Consider the following 8,221-nt stretch of genomic DNA (forward strand, 5'->3'; position numbering starts at 1 on the left):
TTTTTTTGTTAAAAAAACGAGGCTTCGAAGCCTCTTGGATGAGGGGCGAAACGTTTCTTTTTAACAAAAAAAACTAAGTCCAGATGACATGATTCAACCTTTTTTGTTGTTATATACCTGGATGACTGAGAAAACAAACTTTGTGTTTTTGAAACCATTAGTGAAAAGGCCAGACTTCAGGGGTATCTGAGGCAGGCTTGGAACACAAGAGTCAGGGTGGCTTCTGGGTAATACCAGATGGCTAGGCCTCAGACCGACGAAGCCTCTTGGATGAGGGGCGAAACGTTTCTTTTTAACAAAAAAACGAAGTCCAGATGACATGATCCTGAGCTAATGGTTTATCTGGGCAGCACACGTGGATATTAAAGTCACCTAAAATCAAAACCCGATCATATTGGAGCAGAACACCAGTTAGAAAGTCAGATAGTTCATTTAAAAACTGTTTATGGTATCCGGGGGGTCTGTAAAAAATAGCACACAGAACTGGGTTGGAGCGGCCCAGCTCACAACAGAGCAGTTCAAAACTCGAATAATTAGCTGAACCATGGAGCTGTCTGCAGTGCAAATGTTTCTTAAAAACAGCTAATAATCCTCCACCACGACCAGTTGTCCTTGAAGCATTGCAAAACGAACAACCCGGAGGTAGTAATTCCAGAAAAACACTGAACTCACCAGGGCAGAACCAAGTCTCAGTGATGAAAAGAAAGTCCAGTCGGTTACATCAGAAAAAGTCATTCAAAATAAAAGTTTTATTAGCCAGCGATCTGGCATTTATCAGGGCCATCCTCGTAGAATCCACCATAGGAGGAGATGGTTGCAGTGTCCTGTCCAGCGGCCTCAGATTTGCAGAGATAGATGCGCGCCTCCGGCAGGAAACCCAGCCACGCACGGGCCCAGTGTGATGATGGGACCCTGACAGCAGGACCAGACAGCGCGCCACAGGATCTGTACAGCGCCAGGAGCGGAGGTGGAAACGCTCACCATCAGCTGGAGAGGATGTTTCAGAGGCAGCCAGCAGGGCTTTCAGTTTCACCAGCCGGCCAGCGCGTTTTCCACGGCGTCTGGAGCGACGTCTCCGGGGAGGCAGGTGCGTGCCTCGCTGCAGGTAAGCAGGCACGTCCGCCAGCAGCGGGGGGACGGGGGGGGGTCCAGAGTTACACTCATAATGATCAAAATAAGCGACATTGGTGCCACAAGGTCGAAGATCCAAAAGCTGTTTTCGTTCATACACCAGCAGAGCGTTGATGTCACAGATGAGAAATGAAACAAACACCAAAAATACGAACACCATCAGCAGAGGTGGATTGCAAGCCATGTACACAGGCGCCATCTTACCGGAAGTAAGTGATGAAAAGGACTGGCTGGAGACTGCCCTAAAGAGGCTGATCACAGAATCCTTACATCCATATGGTGAACAGGTGGACTGCATGAACTCAACAGAGTTATTGGAGGAGCTGAAGGAAGTTGCAGAAAGTGTGACTTCCACAGCCATAAAAAAGTCAGGCTATGAACAACTAGCTAAAATAGCACTCTTGCTGAAGGCTAAATTTTATATTGAGGCCAACAGGGCAGAAGACCTGGTTGAACAGCGAGACAGAGGAGTATCTAAAACTCATGGCACAGTTTAAATTTGATAAGGAGACCTGGGAAAATGAATTAAAACATGAGAAAGAGGTCTCACAAGCTCAGCTGTTATCACAAGCAGACTCATATGAGGTAAAGCTACGTGAAGGAGGGATTAAGTACGAAGCACTGTGTTCAGACAATGATGCTCTGCGCCAACGGTTGCTGCTCACATCAAAATCTCTGGACGAGTGCAGATTGGAAAAAGCGGCGTTAGTCCAACAAGGCGTGCGTTTACAAATTGAGTGTCATACATCACGTGAACGCTTAACAGCCTGTGAGACAAAACTAGCCGCAGCAACAAATGAAATTTTTGACAAGGGGCAGGGATGTCTGGAACTCAAAGACGAACTGGGTCAGAGTCCAGGTCACCCACCACCACTTCAGAAGGATTTTGCTGTACCTCCTACACATAATCCCCTTCTGACACCTCCACGTGAGCCTAGTGAATCACCTCCACGTGATTATTTTGTTCCAACAACACCAATCACTCAGCCTCCGCTCTCTATAGCAGATTTGCATAAAATCGCAAAGTTTGTCCAATGCTTTGAGCCAGGGCCGTTGGGTTCAACCGACACTAAGGCCTATCTGAACAACCTTGCCTTCCAATTAAGAAGCTATCCCAACACTACAGTTGAGGATAAAGTAGGTTTAATCAGGCTCACTTCAGCCAGGATGGTGTTTTCCTTCATAGAGCATCAACCTGATGCCACAAGAAAGGATTAACGCCTGTTATGTGCTGCTCTTATGAAAGAGTATACCCCTTGCGCGGGACCTGGCAGATATCCAGCAACCGACAAGGTTATGCAAGGTAAGAATGAGCACCTCAGGGCATGTTATTCCAGAATCTTGCAGGCTTATTTTGGTTACAGGAATGAAACCGGCATGGAGGAGGAGGAAGCATTTAAGTTCATTTTCACCAAAAATCTCCACCCTGACATAAGAATGTCAGTGCAGATGATGGCTAATTTCAAAGAGAAATCCAACAGTGAGATAAAAAATTGTGCTGTGAATGTCTTTGAAGCCCGTTCAAAGGCCAAAACACCCTTTGAGGTGTTGCCAGGTGAGAGGATTCCTGCCCAGTCATTAGAATTGGAAGGGACGAGAGCTTCAGCTCCCCCTCCCAAAAAAGGCGAGAGGAAACGAGGTTTCCCAGCAGCCAAACCACAACAGGTGAGTGCCCCCTGGTCCAGACAAGATCCTAAATGGTTTCCCAAGAAACCGGAGGATGAACAAATGTACCAGAAAAGGGGCGAATGCCGTAAGGGTAAAAAGTATGGCACCAAAAGTGACCCATACAACCAGGGATCCCACTGGGAACCCCAGAGGAGGGGACCTGCTCCCCTACCACGTTGGCCTGAACAGCCTGAGACAAAAAATGAACATCAGCAGATCCAGAAAGAGAGCCCCAGACCTCTGAGCTTGGACAAGACAGAGAGTGTGCGTCGGTTCTTGGAATTGTTGAAAGGTGTTGCCAAGGACAGACAACCTGACGCGTTGAGTGGCAATATCATTGCTGATGAGTCAGAACACACAAACAACACCGTTACTGCAGTCACAGACAGTCACCATGACGTTGTTGTTGTAAACGCTGACAGGCCCTCACCAGAAGAAGGGGGGGTACAATTATACGTCACCGACGGTGACCCGTCACAAACTGTAACCTCAGAAACAGCTGTGCTAACGGTTCAGATAAATCAGGGTGACACAAACAACAACGTTGCCTCTGTCACGGACAGCCACCAGGACCTTGTTGTTACCAACAATGAGAGCCCTTCAACACACAGTGAGCAGGTGATCTCATACATCAATGATGGAGACCCGTCAAAAACTGAACTCTCAGAAGCAGCAGCGACTGCACCAACGGTTCGGACAAACCAGGATTACACAGGTAAAGGTAAACATGAGAAGAAACGTTGGCCAAAACCTACAAGGTTCCTGTGTAACCTGATCAGAAAGGGGGTCGCTAAAAAAGCTTACCTGTCGATCACACTAGAAGGGGTCCTCACACATGAAGCCCTACTGGATGGTGGGGCCGACATAACTATTATGTCGGCCAAACTGTTCGAGGAGCTCAGGACCGCCGCTAACGGTGTTCACAGGGAAATACCTCTCATAGAATGTGCTATAGGACTGTAGGGCCTCGCAGAGACGAGGACAACCCTAACAGCTATAGCTATGGTTCACATGCAGGTTGGCGAGATGACACTATGCCAACTGGTACATGTGTCTGCGGTTGACTCATTCCCATTTTTGATCGGCCAGGATTTTATAAATCGCTTTGACGCGATTATAGATTATGGTGAACAGACAATGTGGGCCAGAGTGAGCAAACCCCTGCCAATACTCATGCCTCCTGAGACAGTCACAGACTGCCCAACAGCAGGTGCCACAGAAGGCACCGAGGACCTCTCAGCAGAGAACACATTCCTGGTAAGTAAGCCTTCAAAAGCATGTGAAACCGAAGAGACCCAACCGGTGAACCCAACTCTGCCTGACCAAGAAAGCCTCCTCTGCCAGCTGAAACGGTCAGAGCCCACCGGATAGTACCTACCATTGGTAGTTAAAGGTGTAGAGATCCAAGGATCCAACACCAAAGATGCTGTACTGTCGCTACGGACAAATAAATCAGCTATCAAGGACGGAGCCGGGAACAGCCCTCCGGGGTCTTTTGACCCCTCCTGGCTGCTCGCAACTCTGTCAGTACAACCTACAGCCGAGGTAATGGCAGTCACACGTGCACAGGCTGCAACAAAGCCGGCTGACAACACAGTCTCTGTACAACCCGTACTGACTGACCCAGACATCATCCAAATTCAGGTCGGATCCTGCGATAAACTCGATGATGCTGTACTTGACTGATCCAGAGAACAACACTCCGTCCGAAGCCGACCTGGATTCCAATCCAGACCTTAAAGTCCTCTTTCAGTTGCGCAAACAGCTAAAACTAATCAAGGGCATCCTAACTTTTGCTCATGGACCAACGTCCTCACCCGTGTTCATAGTCCCCCATGACCACAGGGGGGGGGTGATGTTAGTTCATGTGCATGACCTCCCATCCACAGGACACAAGGGAGATAACCCCATGATGAAAGCATTAAAACAAGTTACTTATTGGCCTGTAATGAAAAAAGGATGTCAAGAACTACATAAAAGGGTGCCTGGTCTGTGGCCAGTTTCAGCCATCCAGACCACTCCACAGATCACCACTGCAAAGTAGAGGCATTGCATTCCCATGGTCTGACCTCCAGATCGACTGGGTTGGACCACTTACTAAGAGCACTAGAGGAAATAAATATTTTCTCACGGTAACTTGCGCCTCAGGCCAAGTGGAGAGAGCAAACAGAACTGTAATAAGTATTTTGAAGAAACACGTAGCCGCAAACCACAAGGACTGGGACGTGAAACTCCCTCTGGTCCCCATGGCCATAAGGGCCACTCCACACACATCGACTGGCATCTCTCCCTTCGAGATGATGACGGGTCGACAAATGACTCTCCCTCTACACCTGTTGTACCAACCAGGCGATGCCCCCATGGCGACAGCCTACACCACACAACAATACATGAACGACTTGGAAGAACACCTTAAAAACACCTTTGCGTTTGCCCAGAAAAACCTGGAAAAATCCGGAGAAGGACGAAAGGCGTACTATGACCAAAAGGCCTCTCACAAGGAACTCCAAGTTGGAGATAGGGTCTGGTACTACACGTTCGCCCCCACAACCGGGAAAAGAGAGTCTGGGACCGGAACTCTTGCCCGCAAACTGACGCCCAGGTGGACTGGACCCACCTGATAACAGACAAACTGTCTCCAGTTGTCTATCAGATCAAAATCAGCAAAGGCCAAAAAGAGCCAATGGTTAAATGAGTACATCAAAACCAGTTTAAACTACACAAGGCGTTCAATAACTCCACAGGAGACAAAGATCTCACAAACTCAGACCTCGTGGGAAAAAGGTCGTCCAAGCAGAAACTAAATAAGTTTAAGCTTAATTAAGTGTTAAGATAACGACTCAGACGCGATAACGTGATCGAATCTGACAATCAAGAGTGAGTGTCGCAGTGAAACGTTGTTTTCTAGTTGCTTAATCACTACTTTTGTCGATGTTGAAACGTTGTTTTTCTGGTTGCTTAATCACTACTTTTGTCGATGTTGAGAATTGGTTTAATTGGTTTTTAGTATTGTTTCTGAACTCCCCCAGCAAGAATGAATTTTGTGTGTACTTTAGTTAGAGACTAAGAGGACTTTAACTATGCCAACATGCAGTTCATTTGTTAAACTTCAACCTTTGAGGAGTCAATGTAGATTAATGCTACCTTAAGTACCATAACCTACATTGGTCTCACGACGCTCAAGCCGAACCTACTCGAACAATCCTATTCGGGGGGGGGGGGGGGGGTAGCTAATCCTTCAGTTGAGTCTCGCCATAGACTCCAAAAACATTTAGGGGGAAACCAAAAAAAACTAAACTCAAGTCGTTCGTCTAAAGGGACAACAGACAATTGAACCAAACTATATTTTGCCATGTAAATCTAACTTAAACCAAGTTAGGAATAGAAAAATAGTTTGGAATGCCCTTCTATAGGTATAAATCCCTATACATAAATTTTTCAGCATGACCCACCCTTTAACTGGTATCTGTAGCTGATCTAAACCATGATAGCTACCAGGTGCATATAGGTTAAGGTCTTATGTCAATCCCACTCATAAGCCCATTTAAAACCACATAAATGCATAACACATAGAACCAGAATGGCACCCACTGGGAACCACCAGCAGCAACCTTCGCTGAAGGGACCTACAACTCCAACGTGGGTCTCCAAACTCCATCCAGTGGTCGCCTCTGCAGTTCAATGGAGGGAACCCCTCTGCATGCTGATCAATCAACACCTTCAATCGTTGTGGATTTATCGTTGTGGATTTATCGTTGTGGATTTATCGTTGTGGATTTATCGTTGTGGATTTATCGTTGTGGATTTATCATTGTGGATTTATCGTCCTTTTATGGAATTACCAACAACATAATGGAATTACCAACAACATAATGGAATTACCAATAACATTGTGGAATTACCTAAACCATTGTGGGATTACCTTCTTTGACTTTTGTTTTCTTGCTGGATTACATCAAGATCAAGGACATTCGGAGGCGTAAGTTCATGTTGGAATTCATCCCCATGGACAGGCAATGATTTCCAAAGGGGGGACTGTAGTGAACTAGGCCTCCGACCACAACCTGTCTCTGAAGACCTTCATGGGACATGAACTGTTATTTCATAGATTTGAATCCAGAAATACAAATTAGCTCATCCAGAGAGTGTTTGTATCCTGAATTAATCAATTGAAAGAACACTCTTCTTTTTTTTATTATCATTACTATTTTACAATATCTTGATAATAAAAGTGTGTTAGTTCATACCATTTCTAAATGTTGAAGTGAACCACTCATTTTAAATCAACTGTGAAACAGTATTAATGATTTTTAAACCTCATTTCAATTAGAAATCAAGTTAAATGTCTATTTACAAAGTAATTATGCATTTTGATCTTCCGTCTGAATGAGAAGTCAGTGATGTCGGTCGAAAGTCAGAGACAGTCAGAAAACGAGTTATTAGAACGAAGTGTCTTGTTTTTAAACCTAGCAGACGGTAAAAAGAAGCAACTGGCACCTGCTTCCTCTCACTTCTTCAAAACATTTCTGTCTGTACTAATAATTCCTACACATTCCTGTAGCCTCTCTTGACTTTTAATAACCCTCTGACATCACTAGAACCACCCCCTGTTGGTTGTTTCAACCAATCAGGAAGTACTAAGTGACCAGAAGTGAGGACTCTTTAAAAGTCAACACTTCCTGGAACTAGTCTGTCTTTGACCGGAGTCTTCCTGGAGTCTTTCATGGGGTCTTCTTGGAGTCTTCCACTTCTGAGTGGAATCTCTGACCGAGTCACAGCGCCTTGCTGTGAACTCACCCAGGCGAAACGCCCTACAACTTCGAAGGAAGCTTGTCTGTTAGACGGAGTAAATCGTCACGACTTCTGACAATGCTCAGCCACCCTGACTGGAGACGCTGGAAAGATAGCGTTGAAATGGACCCTGTACCGGAGCTGATTCATCTTCTGCAAAGGTAACGAGTCGTCACGCACTGAGTGTACCCGGGGTTTGAGCTGGTGTTGGAAGAAGCGTGCTAATTCTGGTCAACAACATACATCTTTCCTTCATCCATCTTCCTTTAAACTCATCCATTCGTTCCTTTAAACTTTTTATTTTGCCAGTAATCTACAGGTCCTTCTAAAAAAAATTAGCATATTGTGATAAAGGTCATTATTTTCCATAATGTAATGATAAAAATGACACTTTCATATATTTCAGATTCATTGCACACCAACTGAAATATTTCAGGTCTTTAATTGTTTTAATACTGATGATTATGGCATACAGCTCATGAAAACCCAAAATGCCTGTCCCAAAAAATTAGCATATCAGGAAAAGGTTCTCTAAACAAGCTATTAACCTAACCATCTGAATAAACGACGTAACTCTAAACACCTGCAAAAGATTCCTGAGGCTTTTAAAAACTCCCAGCCTTGTTCATTA

The sequence above is a fragment of the Nematolebias whitei genome, chromosome 5 (assembly GCF_014905685.2).
Source record: "Nematolebias whitei isolate Nwh7 chromosome 5, NemWhi1, whole genome shotgun sequence".
Taxonomy (NCBI): domain Eukaryota; kingdom Metazoa; phylum Chordata; class Actinopteri; order Cyprinodontiformes; family Rivulidae; genus Nematolebias; species Nematolebias whitei.